Source organism: Xenopus laevis, chromosome 9_10L (assembly GCF_017654675.1).
Source record: "Xenopus laevis strain J_2021 chromosome 9_10L, Xenopus_laevis_v10.1, whole genome shotgun sequence".
Classification (NCBI taxonomy): domain Eukaryota; kingdom Metazoa; phylum Chordata; class Amphibia; order Anura; family Pipidae; genus Xenopus; species Xenopus laevis.
This window is the reverse complement of record NC_054387.1, coordinates 43,229,123-43,247,772: the sequence shown is the minus strand read 5'-3', so window position 1 is coordinate 43,247,772 and position 18,650 is coordinate 43,229,123. Positions and strand designations below refer to the sequence as shown.

The 18,650-nt window shown below is 41.0% G+C and overlaps 1 protein-coding gene across 2 annotated transcripts in view; it reads left to right on the top strand.

Moving 5' to 3' along the window:
- Positions 1-314: 314 nt before the first annotated feature.
- Positions 315-18,650, top strand: part of raly.L (RALY heterogeneous nuclear ribonucleoprotein L homeolog) — an 83,244-nt gene continuing 64,908 nt past the window's right edge. The window contains exon 1 of one of the 2 annotated variants that reach the window (XM_041576375.1): positions 315-415. The gene's annotated coding sequence lies outside the window, so the exon portion shown is untranslated. Of the gene's footprint in view, positions 416-1,716; positions 1,738-18,650 lie in introns of those variants that run through there. The other variant, XM_018235214.2, reaches the window with a different exon arrangement.

Below are 18,650 nucleotides of genomic sequence, written 5' to 3'. Positions count from 1 at the left end.
AGGCATCAAATGGACTGTTCCAACTCTGCTGCAAAGGCGAGGGGGATAAAGACTCTGGGATTTGTTCACCACAGCGAAATAAGTCATAGTATCCTTTCATGGCCACCGTTAAGGCCGATCACTTTAACTAAAGATGTAAAGATATAAATCTGCAGGAGGACAAGTAATTAACATATTGATTTTTGAAAAATGTTTCCACCCCCCGTTTTACAAATGATGGTTTCTTCCAGAGGGTAGTATGCTGCCTTCATTCCCTAGATGCTGTTACTTTGTATCCAGCCTGGTAGAGCAGCTGATACATCGTATCTCAGCATCTGCCTCTTTGCTCGCTGCCTTCTAGCTCTCTCCTCCTTCCTTGCCTGCCTCACTCCCTTCTTCTCTTGTGACCTATTTACCTCTGCCATTTTCTGGCTTGGTGAGTACTTTTTTCTTCTTTTTTGTCCCTTTCTTCTTCTTCTTTTTCTATATTTTTTTTTTTGTATTCATCCTCCAGATATCTTCCCCTTATTTGGCTTCACGCTATGTATTTGCCAACTTTTAGGCAATTGTATTTTTACTTCTCCTTAGTAACCAAGACATTTTCTGTTATGTCATAACAAATATCTGCAATGTATCATTTTGGGGTTCTTTTTTTTTTTTGATTTGCATATTTTGAACTTCTTTTAAATATTGTTTTTTCCCCCCAAACCTTTTTCTTCTTTTTATTAAAAAAAAAATAGAATTTAGTTAGCTCTTTACATTTTGTTATTTTGAACCTATGTATATATGTGTGTGTATAGCTACATTTATATATGTTTGCACTAAAAATACATTTTACATAAAGAATATAATATGCTATATGTACATAGACATACTCAGACTGACCTAGAGACAGAGATATATTTGGTTTGTGCATGTATTTATACAGATGCATTGATTATGTCAATATTACTTATGCATAAGGCATCCATGTATAATACCTCCCTGCCTAGCTAGAACATATATTAGAATATATATCATCGATACATTGATGACATATATGCAATGAGTGGTTGATTTGAAACTAGCCTGTTAATCCCAAAATATGATGAAGGGCCAAAAACTTTTAACTGAGCATTATCCCCTCCCCCCAGGCATTACAAAAGATACCACATTTATCTTCCACCTTGTTGTTGCTGGATATGAGTTTCAAGGTTTATCGGTCAATACATGTTTTCTAATTCCAGTAGCACTTTGGGTAATATGTGACTATGGCATCAGGATGAAAAGTATATCATAGACAGAGGTTGATATGTTTTATCGCTGTTCCCAGTGCTACCGTCATACTTACATCTAGTATTAGTGTATATATTACAGCAGTTTTCCTTTAGCCATTAATCGAGGAACAACAAGCAAACACAGGGTTAAATACATTGTAAAAAATTTACTTTTGAGCAGCAGGTTTTGCTTACTTTTGGTGCTGTTTCGGATATTTTTTTTTTTTTTTTTTTTTAAATCAATAGCAACATCTCTCCTTGTACAATCTTGCCAGCTCCAGCCTACTCAGGAGGTAATTGGATTTATGCTGCTCTTTTTTTATTCTTTTTTTTTTTTAACCCATTTCTTCCCTGTCTTTGAACCAATTAAGTAAAACGGTGGGGGGGGGGAAGAGTGCAAGAGAAGGAGCAGCAGGAGAGGAAGGTATGGGATGCAAAACTCATGATAGTGTGTTTACAATGACTCCAATAGAAACCTGTCTGCATTGGCACATTTTAAAATGTCAGTATACATAAAATATATTGATCCTTCAGCCTAACCATCAGTCAGTCTATCTATTATCTGCTTGTCTGTCAGTGTATCTTTCTCTCATCCATCTCCCTGTCTATATAGCTTTTAATCGTGACTCAGTCCTTCCATCTATCTTTCTATCTGCCTCCACCTGTTTTTTTCCATATGCCTAGTACTATATTTAACTAATTCTACATATTTCTTTATATACATCTATCTATCATTTATCTATCTATCTATCTATCGTTTTTTCTCAGTGTGCCTGAATCAGAAGCAGTATATTTTTTGGACTTCCCCATAAATAAAGGGCCTTCATTGCACAGACTGGTTGAACTGATTGGGCAGTTATGTATCACTGAACAAGTATCATTCCTTCCTTGAGTAAGCAGTGGTAGCAACTGGACTTGATTGACAGTGTTAAAGGGCGGTAGGGTCTATACAAACCAGCAGCTAATATGTGTGATACATGCTGGTTTATACAGGGAACTGTGTTGGTTTCATACCTACCTTAATGTTGTCAACCATTGCGCGGTTATGGGTTGCCGCTATTAGATTTAAATCAGCAGGCCGGTGATGTGTTAATGAACTGCTAGGACTGCTAACCTAGATAATATTTTTCTAGCTGTGGCCATTAGTACAGTCTAGTTGGATAAGGGCTGGTGTATATCCGTCAAGTGTCGGCATTTGTCTTTGTTGTAAGTGTCCTTGACCGGAGGCAGCCTATGGAGAAGCCACTACTGATTATAAACAGTAAAATGTATCGAGGGAATCAGCAAATCAGCAAGGCTAGGGAGCAGCCGAGAAGGGGACTGTTTGCTATAATAAAGACAACCAGTCACTGTGTCATACTGGGAGAGATTGAAATTAATATATAACATTAAACATGTCACTTTTACTGAACCCTTAAACACATCACTGTCATTAATACACTTTGGGTCTAGGAGAGACTGAAGCCTTAAACATGTCACTGTCATTAGTACACTTTGGGCCTAGGAAGGACTGAGCCTTAAACATGTCACTGACATTAGTACACTTTGGGTCTAGGAGGGACTGAACCTTAAACATGTCACTGACATTAGTACACTTTGGGCCTAGGAGGGACTGAACCTTAAACATGTCACTGTCATTAGTACACTTTGGGCCTAGGAGGGACTGAACCTTAAACATGTCACTGTCATTAGTACACTTTGGGTCTAGGATGGACTGAGCCTTAAACATGTCACTGACATTAGTACACTTTGGGTCTAGGAGGGACTGAACCTTAAACATGTCACTGTCATTAGTACACTTTGGGCCTAGGAGGGACTGAACCTTAAACATGTCACTGTCATTAGTACACTTTGGGCCTAGGAGAGACTGAAGCCTTAAACATGTCACTGTCATTAGTACACTTTGGGTCTAGGATGGACTGAGCCTTAAACATGTCACTGACATTAGTACACTTTGGGTCTAGGAGGGACTGAACCTTAAACATGTCACTGTCATTAGTACACTTTGGGCCTAGGAGGGACTGAACCTTAAACATGTCACTGTCATTAGTACACTTTGGGCCTAGGAGGGACTGAACCTTAAACATGTCACTGTCATTAGTACACTTTGGGTCTAGGATGGACTGAGCCTTAAACATGTCACTGTCATTAGTACACTTTGGGCCTAGGAGAGACTGAACCTTAAACATGTCACTGTCATTAGTACACTTTGGGCCTAGGAGAGACTGAAGCCTTAAACATGTCACTGCCATTAGTACACTTTGGGCCTAGGAGAGACTGAAGCCTTAAACATGTCACTGCCATTAGTACACTTTGGGCCTAGGAGGGACTGAGACTTAAACATGTCACTGCCATTAGTACACTTTGGGCCTAGGAGAGACTGAAGCCTTAAACATGTCACTGCCATTAGTACACTTTGGGCCTAGGATGGACTGAGCCTTAAACATGTCACTGCCATTAGTACACTTTGGGCCTAGGAGGAAATGAAGCCTTAACCGCAATGACAGACATGGGCCAGTTGTCAATTTGTGCAATTTGTCGGGCTACCAACATCTGAAAATATCCTGCCATTGACAATATTACATACAGTACCTCCCAACTGTCCCGTTTTCATCATGCTTTTGACAGCTCAACCCGCAGTCCCGTGTTTGTACTGAAATGTCACAAATTTCTCTGCACTGAACAGCCAGAAAAGGATACAAAGTTTCTAACTTAATTGCCTATTGACAGAGAGCCCAGAACTGCCACCAGGTGCAGCTAAGATACTTTTGTAACAATTTTGAGATAAGCAAATAAGTAATTGTAACAATTTAGATAAGAAGGTCCCTTGGGAAAAGTTAGACTCACAGCATAAAGGGCAATTCACCTTCATTAACAAAAATGTAATAACTGAAAAAATCCACAGAAATGTGTTCAAATTTTCATAATCTTTTGTAAAATTAACGTGGTAATTAGGCGGTGTGGTCACAAAAATGGGTGTAGCCAAACAATTTTCACCGCGCGTCCCTCTTTTTATTTCTAAAATGTTAGGAGGTATTATATAATGCAGAAAAGTTTGGAGTAGTTGTGGTTAGCACTTTTACAATAGGCCCTTTGAAGGTCCCCACTCAGTAAGAAAATTGGCAGTTTGATTTGTCCACTATGCAGCTGCCCATTAATCTGTAAACTCGGGTCTCCTCCTACCTGTCAGCTATGTCTACTTGGATGTCACAACGCTACCTTAAATGAAACAGAAAATGGTTATCTTTGCCCCAACTAGCACCAGTAATATCCCAGAAGTTTCTATCATAGTTAATTTCACTATCACCCGATCTCTCCAGGCCAGGTGCCTTGGGGTTATCCTAGATTCTGCACTGTCCTCATATCCAGTCACTTATTAAAATTAGATCTTTTATCACCCAAGATGCCTCCAATTCTTATTTACCTCTCCAGTCCATAATGAACACTGCCGCCAGGCTTATACACCTCAGCAACCGCTCCCCTCTGCCATGCCCCTCTGCCAATCACTGCATTGGCATCCGCTACCTTCCAGAATAATATTCAAATTAATTACCCTGACATTCAAAGCACTTCATAACTCTCCCCCACCCTACATCTCTGAACTCATCTCTAGATACTCACCCAACCTCTTGCTACGCATCTCTACTGACCTGCTACTCAACTCTTCTCTCATTACCTCCTCTGGAATTCTCTCCAACTATCAGACTTTCTCTCAACCTTTCTCATTTCAAAAGATCTCTTAAAACACACTTCTCTAACCTGCTTATTTTTGATCTTGCCCACCTTCTGCACCTTATATCTCATTCCCAGGCACAGGGCCTTCCTCACCTTTTGTACCGGTATTGGTCGTTATGTATGTAACTCTGTATGTTCTATGTATGTAATTCATGTGACTTCTTTGTATAAACACATTTATTTTAAAGCTCTGCCCAATATGTTGGCGCTCTAAAATACATAATAATAATATTAATAATAATAATAGACACATAGGTCTGTTATCTCAAGCAACGTGGTCTCTCTGGTGGGCCTCAGCCATTAGCAACAGCTTGTGGCATGTAATAAGTCTTTTACCAAGTCATCCATTTTTAATACTTAGGACATGATAAGTTCTCCCCTCTTTTCACCAGGTGTAATACTTGGGATTTTTGGGACAATCAACTTTTCTATAGGTAAAAAAAATATGAAAAATAGCATCCATTACAGCAGTCGAAGGGTTAACTGTCTCACATCCACTTCTATTCAACTTTTCATCAAAAACCAAAGACACACCAACAAATCCTTGCAGTTAGGCACTCACTAAACACAGCTTAATCTCTATGGGTGGAGGACTGAACATGGCAACAACAGAGCAGAATTTAACAGATGGTTCACTGGAAGTCACTTGGGTAGTTAAAGGGGACCCGTCACCCCAAAAAAAATTCCAAATCCTATTTTATCACATTAGTCAAGCAAAATGAACTTACATTATACTATATAAATTATATGAATCTTGTTTCCTTCAGTCTGGGGATTCATAATTACAGCAAGCAGGAAGCAGCCATTTTGTGGACACTGTTATTAAGACAAGTCTTGTATCAGCTCAGAATCTTGTTTGTGCACCAGAATGGGGGACCTGATGTCCATTTCCTTGCCCTGGCTACACAATTAAACGGTAAAGAGAATGGGGGAATGTGTGGAGAGCAGTGATATCTAGGAAGTGCTGAATGGAAAGTGAAAGTAATTGTCTGCCCCGCCTCTATGCCACTGGCATAGAGGAGGGACAGACAATATTTGATTGACAGCTGAGATTTTTAAATGAGCTTACAACAGCTATGAATGCTTTAATAAAAATAGAAATTGGATTTCATGTTTAATTTGAAAAGGACTTTTATTATACAGATTTTTGTGTCTGGATGACAGGTCCACTTTAAGGCCTCTGTTCCCTAGCTGTCACTGGATATGTATTTAATGCATGTTGTTTCCTTTGAATAACACAATGATGTGATTGCACTCGGCCGGCTTGCCCTGACTTCCCATATGTCATTGATAAATATTGTATATAGACTGGGCCGTGCTTTTGGACTGAAAGTCCATGCTAGTCTGGGGTGCGTGCCCAGTAGGAGACCTGTCCTGTATATAGAGCTCAGGTACATAAAAGAATATAGCGCCTAGTAAGTGTGAGCATTGCAAGATGTTCTTGGTAAGCTATACAAATAAAGTATCATCTGGCAGAGAAACACTTTACTACAATGACACTGAGAGGGAAATTTTCTAAATGCAAGAAAAAGATAAAGCAATATGCTTGCACACTTTTGCCCTAAACTTACATGACTTAACTAGATATTACTGGGCCACACAGCAATTTTCAGGCCCCCTAGAGGTTGACTTGTTTTACCAATATTTCTTGAAATTGTATATGAATTAGGGCCTCATGGGGCTTCCATAACTCCTGGGCCCCCCTGCAACCGCAGGGTCTGCTTTCTCTGTAGTTACACCCCTGACTTGCATGGACAGAAATGTGTCATTCTAACACTTAAAGGGATACTGTCATGGGAAAATTTTTTTTTTTCAAAATGAATCAAGTTAATAGTGCTGCTCCAGCAGAATTCTGCTCTGAAATCCATTTCTCAAAAGGGAAAACATATTTTTTTTTATTTAACATCTGACATGGGGCTAGACATTTTGTCAATTTCCCAGCTACCCCAAGTCATGTGACTTGTGCTCTGATAAACTTCAATCACTCTTTACCGCTGTACTGCAAGTTGGAGTGATATCACCCCCCTCCCTTTCCCCCCCCAGCAGCCAAACAGAAGAACAATGGGAAGGTAACCAGATAGCAGCTCCCTAACACAAGATAACAGCTGCCTGAACAACACTCAATAGTAAAAACCCACGTCTCACTGAGACACATTCAGTTACATTGAGAAGGAAAAACAGCAGCCTGCCAGAAAGCATTTCTCTCCTAAAGTGCAGGCACAAGTCACATGACATGGGGCAGCTGGGAAATTGACAAAATGTCTAGCCCCATGTCAGATTTTAAAATTGAATATAAAAAAAATCTGTTTGCTCTTTTGAGAAATGGATTTCAGCGCAGCAGTCTGCTGGAGTAGCACTATTAACTGATGCGTTTTGAAAAAAACATGTTTTCTGATGACAGGATCCCTTTAAGTTAAGAAGAGAGGGCAGGCCTCAATGTAGCTTTGTCCTTACCTCCTATACTTTGTGCTCCAGCATCTGCGTCCAGGGTCAAAATAAATATCCCCTTATGTGTGACTGAGTGATTTAACTATAACATGTAATTATTAGTAAAGGGGGTTAAAGCAAACTTATTATCTGCCCTGTTGGTGGGATTCAATTCTGTTTGGATTTGGGAGGAGGTGCCTAGATGGAATTGCTGTTGTTTGTCTTACAGGGCATGTGGATCCATACTGGGCCTGAATAAATCATCTCAGATGGAATCCCTATTGATCAGCAGTTTCTGTGTGAGTGCCAGAAACTGGATAATCGATAGAACTGTCTAGAGGGTGAGATGGCAATTGGTTTCCCAGTAGGATCCCTAGAGTGCACAGCACCCCTATACAGGTAAAATGAGTGGTTGTCTCGCACCTGGTGTCCCTTGTCTGTTTTTCTGCCACTGTCTGAGAATTTTGTTAGTTTGAATCTTTCTAGTTAGCAGCCCCTATGGGTGTCAGTCTCCTAATGGAATTTAGTACGCTGAGGTAGCAGTGTCTATCTCATCTCCCCCAAGTGGAAAGGAATAAGCTTGATTGTCTCATTTCTGTCTCCTTGGTTAGCAGCCTTCTAGTCTTTTTTATGTCTGTGTTGAACCTTGAATTTTAGACTTTATTGTTTGGGAGTTTTTGCCCATAAGACATAATGGCTAATCCCTATATTACCGTAATGGTAAAAAATCCTTATTACTGTTTGTGAAGGTTGTAGCCAGTGCTGCTATAGCCCCCAGGTACCAAGCATTCTGGATAACATGTCATGGGACCTGTACTTAAAGCAGTTAAATTATTTGGATACAGATGTTGGAAGTTATATTTGCACCCACCATAAGATAACTCTGAAGCTACATTTACTTTACCTGTTTTATGCATATTTTGTACAGTATTTTGTGTGTATATTCCATGGCAGACACAGAAATGCAGTGTCTCCAGTCCGGCCTGGCCTCTAAATGGATGTCTCCTTAAATGACAGACTAACAGCTTCTCATTGCTGTCTTATCGCTCTCATTCAAGATTCACTGGAACATTATATGGCTGCTTCTGGCTTTATTGAAAGAGCCATAAAAAGACTGTGTCTCTCTGAATGGCCCCTCTCTCTGTAGGTTTGTCCTCTGCCCGTTGCCCTCTGGGCTTTTCCAAAACGATCAATCAGGGGCGCCAGTGATGGTGATTAGATACATATTAGTGCTCGGGAGCTGTATTGACAAGGAACGGGTCGTTGAAGGTTGAAGGTTACCCGACCTTGAGCCATTGCTTTGATCTGTCTCAGTGGAAGAGTTATTAACCTCTGATCCGACTCTCCCTTCAGACAGTTTCAGAGAGACTAAACCCATCAGTACTCTATTAAGGAGGAAGAACAACTTATCACAAACAATGCAACATCCTCTCCGTTGCTCCCATATTGATTTCTTTTTCTAGCAGCAAAAGTACTGCTACTGGTATTAAGGCCCCTTCCCTACAACATTTAGTTCTGGTTTGCCATAGAGTGATCCATGTGCTCCAATTGATTGAGCTGATGGCTTAATGCCCCTATGATCATCATCATCATTTATTTATATAGCGCTGTCAAGATACGATGATGCTTCAATGCCATGGAGGCTGGGCAGTGTCACAGATGGAGCCACCATCATAATTCTTCCTGGAGCCCTTACAGTTATGCAATGCCTAGGTATTGCTTATATACATATTATTTCTACAATAATTTCACTGTAATGTATTAATAACTTCAATAGTAACATGCTGAAATCTTGTCCCAACCCTGTATCACACAGCACCCATTCAGCTATTTGCCTTCAGTAATTCATATCTTAATGCCACTGTCTCTGAGGCAGACCCAATCACAGGTCTTAGAAGGTATGGGTCAGTGGATAGTAGGCAGGGCTTTGGAAGATAGGCTGTACATAAGGATCAAGGAGTGACTGGATATTGCCTGTTATTTTAAAGAGTGCATTGAGCCAGTCACATGATTCAGATCACTGGTCCTCTAGAATGTGAGAGCCTGTCCAATGCCCTACACAGGTTGATAAAAACACAATTCTGGTGCCCCTCCAGCAGTTTGATGAGGTGTGAACAATGTGGGCACTTTCAGTCTGGGTCTAAGGTGTGAACATTATAAAGGCTTTAGGATTATGAACAATAGAGGGGTTACGGGCATGAACAATGCTGGGGTTTATTGTCTGAATTTGAGATATAAACAATGCAGGGGCCAGTTATTCTTACTAGTGATCCTGTTTAAACTTACATAAGGTAAGCAGTCACAGCAGGCAGACTTTCATGTGGGGGCCACACAAAGGGGAAGTTGAGGTTTGGATGTGGACCGTAGGGTGCCAGTTGGTCAATAGCATTGTCATAGGTAGTTTAATGATAAAAAGGTTCATTTGGCCCTGGACCAATGATAAGATGATTATTGGGCCCTATGATGGCCGCATCAAAAGTCAATGAGGTCTTGTCTGAGCAGATTTTTAAATCATATTCAATCCCATACAAAGACCTGTAAGGCCAGTCTGGTGGAGCCAGCATTGAACTGGGGGGCTCAGGGCCCTGCAGCCTCAGGGGCCCCCACACCATCAGCCCCAGCAACAAGCCCCCTCAGCCCCCCAGCTACAACCCCCCCCTGCAACCCCATCCACAACCCCCCCTCTGACGCATACCTTTTCCTGAGCGTCTGCAGCTAGGGCCAGGGAAGGAGATCAGGGCAGTGACCGGGGTCAGGGAGGGAAGTAAGGAGAGCAGCAGTGCATAGAGCGAGTCTGGGCCAGTCAGTCACCTGATCTGAGCCCAATTGAGCTGCATTTCACTTGTTGAAGACTAAACTTTGGACAGAAAGGCCCACAAACAAACATCAACTGAAAGCCGCTGCAGTAAAGACCTAGCAGATAGTGATGGGGAGCGAATTTCTCCCTTCGCTTTTGCCGAAAAATTTGTGAATTTCCTGCTAAATTCGCAAAATGGTGAAAAATTCATGAAAAATTTGTGAAAGTCGAAAATTGATGCCTGCGTTAATTTTGGACGCGCATCCGAAAACTCTCTTGCGTCAATTTTGATGCCGGCGTTAAAGTCAATGGGCGTCCTAATAGTGTTGACGTGCATTGGTTTTGACGCAAGCGACTTTTCGGGCATGCGTCCAAAATTTTTTGTCACAGGCAGATTTTCGCCGCAATTTTGCGCCAGACGAATTTATTCATTCTTCACTACTGTCAGAGCATTAAAAAGGAGGACACCCAGAATCTGGTGATGTCCATGAGTTCAAGACTTCAGGCTGTCACTGCCAGCAAAGGGTTTTCAAAGTATTAGAAATTAACATTTTATTTTCAGTTTTTTAATTTGTCCAATTGCTTTTGAGCCTCTGAAACGGAGTGACTGTGTAAAAAAAGGCTTTAGTTCCTCACATTTTTATGAAATCTTTTTGTTCAACCCACTGAATTAAAGCTGAAAGTCTGCAGTTCAACTGCATCTGAGTTGTTTCATTTAAAATTCATTGTGGTAATGTACAGAACCAAAATTAGAAAAAAGTTGTCTCTGTCCAAATATTTATGTGTATGTGTATATATATATATATACACATAAGTTCATCTATTTCTTTGGTATTATGCAAGTAAAGTATTTGTTGGCCTTTTTGAAATACAGTTCAATGACTATATTTGTTAAATACTATTGAAGCCTTTGTTATGATGTCATCAGTAAAATCAGTACTTAGTGATGTCATTTTTGCCATTTGCATCTTATGACTTATTGTAAATGGCATATTATTAGGAACAGTGCACCCCTTAGAACAAGTGTATTCGGTAGGCCTTCAAATTATTTGGTATATCTTGATATCCCAGAAAGACACACTCTCCAAAAACTCTTTGTAGCTAGCCAACCAGCGGACCATGTTCATTTCCAGGAACACGCGTTAGGTCATCGGCTCCAATGTTTTGACTATTACAAAAACAAATTAAGAATGAAAAACAGCAAATCCAATGAGAATGAGCCCGGCAGAGGCAAGCGGCGCCGGCAAAGCTTCAGACACAGTGTTCTGTATAACATCGCTCCAGTTGCCTGGGGCTCGTACTTTTCAATATGATAAATCCTGGCTCGGTGGCTCTGAAGTTCTCCCTCTTTCTCTCTCTTTCTGCGCGGATGATTTAGGAATTTAAATGTTCTGTCCCACTTAACTGCCAAAAAAGCATCGATTTTTCTTTCTAACCGCCTACATCTCTGCCAGGAGAAATGCAATGGCTTTGAAGTGGGTGCGCTCACAGCTTCAAAAATCACTTGATCTCAAACATCAGGTTGGAATTTCAGTGAGTCAAGCTGACCCCACTGTGATCCGGCTTTGCTTAAGAGAATGCTCCGAAGGAAGGAGGTTAATTCTCTTTAAATGCTAATAATATTTCTGATTGAACAAGGGCCCATGTAATAAAGCTCAACTTTCTGCTTCATACTAGGGTAATAGGGTTTTCACCTATCCACTCCATGTGGTAGCAGTACTGATAGGTGTAGCATCCACCTGTCAGTTCACACAAGAGGCGAATTTGGATGTGCATTTTCACCCCGAAAGCCACCCTTTGTGTGCACAGACAGGCAGATGTTGCTGGATTGGAGCGGCGAGTTATAGTTTTGTATTTTTGTATTGTGTGCGTCATTGCCTCAAAGTAGGTGTTCCTAATGTTCAGCCATGTTTTGCCAAAGCCTAGGGACTTATGGGGCAATGAAATAAAAATCAGTAATGTAAAAACTAATTGCAATGTGAAAAGTTATAAAACGAAATTTTCCTTTGCACAAATTTAAATATAGCTTTTGCGAACCCGGAAACTGTTTAGCGGCCTCTTTCGACAGTGGAAGAAAGATTACAAATTTTATAGTTTGCGCCAATGTGCAATGAATGTAATAAAACTGCTTACTGAAAAAGTGGTTATGCTTGCTCCAAAAGATTATGACACCTTCAAGCACATCTTAAAAGTACGACTGTTTCATTGCGAAATGCTAATTTTTATTGTTATTGTTATTTTGTCTTTGTGATTTTTATTACATTACCCCATTAAAGTTCTACTTTACCTTCATTTTTGTTTTGGTCTCATGGAAATATTAAGAGGTACATACAGTATATACATTTTACCTATAGTTTTTCTCTTTGGTTTCATTACTGAATGAAGCAGTTTTAGCCTTGCCTTTCAGGGGTCTTCATCCAGGTTGACTGGCATGAACTAGGGGTGGTCAGCTGGGATGGGGGTAGGCAGCCTTGGATGCAACTGTTGGGGGGAGGCAAGGGGAAGTAAGATGTTGCCATGCAGAATAAACAGTGGGAAGCAAGGTTGGGCTGTGAACAAACAAGCATGTGCTTGAATGGCTGCCCACATGACTACAAAGCTGCTTGTTTATATAAACTAAATTAGAATTTCTGTTGCAAGCACCAGTTTTACCAGTGCAGGACAACAGTACATCGCATTTTCATTACTTTAAAATATTTTAATGTTTTGGCATTACTGTTCCTTTACAATAAAAATCAGATTATCTGTGAAACAGTGCTTCACAAGGAAGCCCAGGAAACGACAAAAAAAAGACACAAATCGAAATATAGTGTAGTAAGTTGTAACAATCGGTCTCCTCACTGTGCAGGTTACTATATTATTCGTGGAACCCACTCCAATATTCACCAAACCATAGTTGCCTTTATTTTAAAGGATCACCAGTGGGGGGGATAAGTGGGTACTTACAAACGTTAAAAGCGATTAAGCGTTTATCAGTCGATACTCTTATGCCAAGTGTTGTCCAATTTGCTAAAAGGAAGAGTGCTTCAAATAGTGTAAAACGTTTCTTTAATAAATTAGTATATAATTTAAAATCACACTCACATAAAAACGAAATAAACGGGCGTATAATAGTCTTTTTCCAGGTCCGCAGTCTTTTCCAGGTCCACTGTATTTAGAGTTCCAATCAGTAAAGCCGGCAAAGATTTTCTACAGCGCGTTCTCTCCTGGGCGCACCTTGGCTGACGTTGTTTAGCCCCGCCTAACGCGTTTCGTCACTAATCGTCACAGATTATTTGATTTTTAACGTTTTTTCCGATTGGAGAACGGAACAGAAACGACTACAGGAGTGAACTTCTGGAAACCTTAGAAAACCATTTTCTCTTTTCAATGTGACATTTATGTTCCTTTACAATAAGCTAAGAAGGAAGAATTGGGATCTTACCAGCTAAACAGATCTCTCCATAAAGGGAACAGTTCTCTTGGTTATATACACTGCACAGAGAGGTACCATAACATAGCATCAGCAAGGGTATTCCTCTGTATACTAAGCACCATTTGCAATTTACATTCATTTTTTATTTTTAGTGGTTACTCAGACATTCATCATTTTAGACAGTCTTAGCAGTTCTTCAGACTGCTAGAACCAGGCTTTAGGCTCAATAGTTGTCTTTGAAGGTCAGCATGTCAGTGGCCCAAACTGTCAATGCAATTTTTATGCACTTAATCTATATTCCCTAGGATTTCACACTGTCTGAGCCCAAAGCCTGGTATTAGCTGCTCATATCAGATTGTATCTTGTATGTGAATTGCAAAAATAAGGTGCAGACTCTACATGGCTGTAACCTTTTGGCCAGTACCGCCGATTTATTGTTGTTGCCAATGGATGGGTTAAAGGCAAAACACGTGACTTCATAAAGGAATTCTGACACACTGGAATGGTTAAAATAAGAAAGGTTGGCCATTTACTGTAGCACTGTGGATACATAGCAGTTTGATCCATTGTATCCTGTCAGTGGCAGGCCGCTAGGCCAGAAAGCAACATAAAGAATAATCATTGGCTGCTCCATTTGTTTACAGGGCACATCACTTGGTCAGCTTCCGTTAGAGCCAAGCAGTTAGCCGTGCCGACTACACAGAGAGATTTATCAGAGGAGCTGCTTGGTCCTGCTCGCCTCCGATAAGGCTCTTTCAAGTCCAGTTATAGGAATGGAACAGAGAGAATACGAGCCTGGCGACCGTCTTCAGTGCGTGTGCCGGGCTCATTTAGTGTGAATGTGGCTTCAAACGAAGCCGCATCTTTTGAAAGCAAAATGGGGGTTGAAAATGCAAACAAAGTAGGTTTTGATTAACTGAGACATCTAAAAAAAACTCAGTTTCCTTTGACTTCCACTAAGCTGGGAAGAAATTGGTTCAGTCATTCCCCCCTACCCAAAGCTTCTGAGCTCCAACTTGGTTTCACATGTTCTAACATGGATACGTGTTGTAATTACAATTCTAGTAACCCTTAACAACCAGTCAGCCGAGAGTATACGTCATTTGCTGCTTGAATATGTTTGCTATGTATACTGAACCTGAATATCTGTACCAGGCGTAAGAATTTCGGTTTAGTTTTTTTTCTAACTGAAAGGAATGCTAAATAATTAAAGGCACAATAAAGTCAAATCATAGGTTAAATGAAGCCCATTAACTTCACTTCGATATTTTGCATTTCCAAGGCAACAGAAACGTTTTCATGAGTTATTTACTTTTTAGCCTTCACCTTGTGTTCTGTTGAGTGTGTTCTCTTTATGGACTTTCTATTGTGATTTTTTTTTTTTTTTAAATTTGTCTTCCTGTTTATGTGATGTCTAATCTTTTATAGCTGTGCTAATAAATCTTAACATTTTCCTGATGCAACCAAAAGACTCATGATGTGAGTGACTGACATATAGTAAGGTCCATTGATTACAGGCCAGTTGGAAACTGTCAGGTAGAAGAAAAGTGGCACCAGAGATTACAAGGTCCAACTTCATAATAATGGGGTCAAGTTGGCTGCACCCAGGAAAAATGCCACCGTTAGGAAAAATGCCACCGTTAGGAAAAATACCAGCAAAACTTGGAGGCTTATTCACACACACGTTTGCAAATTGCAATTTTGGAATCAATATGTTTTTTAGCGACAATACAGTGGTTTTCCCAGGGTAAGAACTAAAAGTAGGTAGAGGAGTTGTGTGGTTTAGCCAAAAATAGACCCACATCTGGCCTGAACCAAACCCTACCCAACCGGACCTCTATAATTATAGACCTGCGCCAGACCCATTCATCTCTGACTTCAGAGGGCACACCTATAATTAGAGGCTGCCAGAGGTGGAAGCCGTCAGAATAAGGTTGCAGGGGGGGAGAGCAGAAGAAAGAGCTCAAACCCTCCACAACCCAGCAATCTTGTGCAGAAGTCGCTCTCCTTACTCAACCTCTTTATTCTCCTAGTCTCTTTTCTCTACAGCCGTGCATCAAGTTGCGCTCCACCTGTGTTCGGCACTTGCATGTGTCTGAATGAGGACAGGGCAATTTGGAAGAACTGTATACAGATATCCAGATACATATATCCAGACTCATGACAAGGAAGAAGCAGGGCCCGGAACTGTATTTCCTCCCTCAGTGTAATAGAAATCAGTACAGACAAGGGACATGTTTCCAGAGCTGGGAATGTTTACCCATATAACGCTAAATGTCACAATCTGCTCGGAATTGTCTTCATTAAGAATATGATGACTGCCATTCTGTCATTAGTGCCCCTTTAACATTTATTGGGCTTTGATGGATTCTGCTAAAGCAAATATAATGGGTAAATATCCCACTGGGAATCTGATGTGATTGCCGATAGAGACTTACTCCGGGACGGATTGTCTCTTAATCTCCCACGGCTGTCCCAATAAATAAAAGCACTGATCATTTTTCTACAGCTGGAGACCTCACAGAGGATTAGTACAGTGTTGATTATAGGGTGATAATTACATTATAGAGACACAATGAAACCCCTCTTATACTGGGGGGGGGGGAGCAATGCAATCTCTCTTATTTATAAGCAAAATATCTCTTTGATTTATTATTCTTAGACTGGAATTTGTGGGATTATAGTGATCCCACTGAACAATTCTTTGTATATATTTAAATTGATGCATATGGGTGGGTGCTATTATATTACTTCTTTTAGATAGTACAGTATGAGGATATAGCTTAATGTGTTTCTGTAGGAAAGTCAGAAGAGGCAGTTGCCTAGGGTGGAACTGTGGGGGGTGCAATACAGGGAGAAATAAAAAAAAGGTACAGCATTGTATGCTCGGCTCCCACTACCTTGGGTTCTACTTCTTGGAGGGGTGAGCAGCAATGGGAGAGGGTGAGCAAACAAAGAGACTGGGGTGTTGAGTGGTAAAGTCTGGGGTTTGTGCCCAGAAGGTGAAACTGTTACGGTACATAGGCAGTCAGTGGGTCAATAATGGGATTGTCAAAAATGAGCCTTGGGAGCCAGTGTCCCATAGATTGGTTCTGATTCTCGGTATATTTGTATGTTTACCTATCGGTGGGAGCTTCCATAATGTTTTCTCTTAGACAGTATGGAATGATGGTATAGCTTATTATGTGCCCAGAACATTTCTTCTCTGTATATGTGCATTAATGTATATGGGTGGGAGCTGCCAAATTGTTTCCCTTAGACAGTACATTATGAGAGTGCAGACTGTTATGTACGTCAAACTTTGCTTCTGTGTATTTATTTCTACATAGGACAGGGAGCTGCCATGTTGCTTGCCTTAAATAGGGCAGTATGAATATAGAATTTGTAGTGCCCAGTAGCAAGTAATTAGTAGCATGACTGTAGAATGGATGAGCTGTAGTTGCAGGGCGCTGTTAGCAGCGATCCCTCCTGGAATCTACTTCCCTTAAAGCTCCATGAGGAGAATCCCAGCCAGGAATGATCTGGACACCATGTTTCCGAGAGATCCGCCAATTTCCAGGCGACTGATCACAATCTGCGCGGATACAAGTAATTACAGTAATGTAATTACTCTGCCGCGCAGCTAACGAGCCCACTGGAACTAATTGCGGTGCAGCTTTGGTAATTGGAATTGTGCAGCTAATTACATTTACCTCGCTCATTCAAAACAAGCCCCTTTGATGCTAAAGTGGTTGGTGTGTTGAGGGTGGGGGGGTTTGCTGGCTAATCTGGACACCAATGGGTTAACAGCTTTCTCAGATACAAGTATTTGTATATTGCCTTTTTTTTAGAGATGCGGAAGTCTTTATTAATTATTCATCCTCTTATGGTCCTTATGGTGTTGTTGGACTGTACTTGGAGGTTGAAGGGCTGTAGGTTGGGCAATACTGATAGTACAAACTCCTCCATAATGTTCCACTGCAACCATCTTGCCTACTGCTGTTCTGCAGGGCCCAGAGCAGTCACCTTTACACATAAATACATACACTCTGTATTTCTCCATTAGTAGAAAAGATCCAAAAAGTTTTTTGCCCACAATGCAATATTATTTCCCAGAATTCCATAGTAACTGCAAGTGCTGAATTTTAGAGGTGTAACACAATGTAGCAGTCAGTAAGTGGTGTGCATTTGGGTGCATGTTGTGCCTTGGGTAAGGGTCAGCATGTGGGCAGGTCATGGCATGTATTTGCACGCCCTTCAATTGAATGCAGTCTAAGTGGTGCAACACTGGGGCCCAGCAGCGTAACAATAGAGGAATCAGACCCTCGCAGTAGCAGGGGACCGGCACCCTTCTCCAAACCTCCCAACATTTTGGAAATTAAAAGAGGGTCAAAAAAATTGTAGCACGGCAACATTTTTTTGACCATGCCCATTTTTGTGGTCACACCCCCTAATTACCATGTTGATTTTACAAAATTTGGCAGGTTATGAAAGTTTAAACATATGTCTGTGTTTTTTTTTTCAGTTATTGCTAATTTTTACAGTTTTGCTAATGAAGGTGAATTGCCCTTTAAGCTGTGAGTCTAACTCTAACTTCTCCCAAGGGACCTCCTTATCTAAATTGTTACAATTACTTAATTGCTCATCTCAAAATTGTTACAAAGTATCTTAGTTGCACCTGGTGGCTGTTCTGGGCTCTCTGCCAAAAAACAATTAAGTTAGAAACTTTGCATCTTTTTCTGGCTGTTCAGTGCAAAGAAAGTCTGGACTTCAGTACAAACGCGGGAATGCGGGTTGAGCTGTCAAAAGTGGGACAGTTGGGTGGTATGCCCTTCTCTAGCCACTCTCCTGTGGCGGGGAAGCAGAGAGAGTCGGCACAGGGCAGATAGGGGTGGAGTCTGGTTGCTGGAGTGGGCGGGTCTGGTGGGGAGTGGGCAGAGTCTGGGTGGGAAGTGGGAGGAGGATTGATATCTGAGTGCTCTGTGCCCCTCTGAAGATTTTATTGCATGGATGGGCGGCGCACTTTAGTTACGCCCACTGCTGGGGCCCATAGGAGTACAGT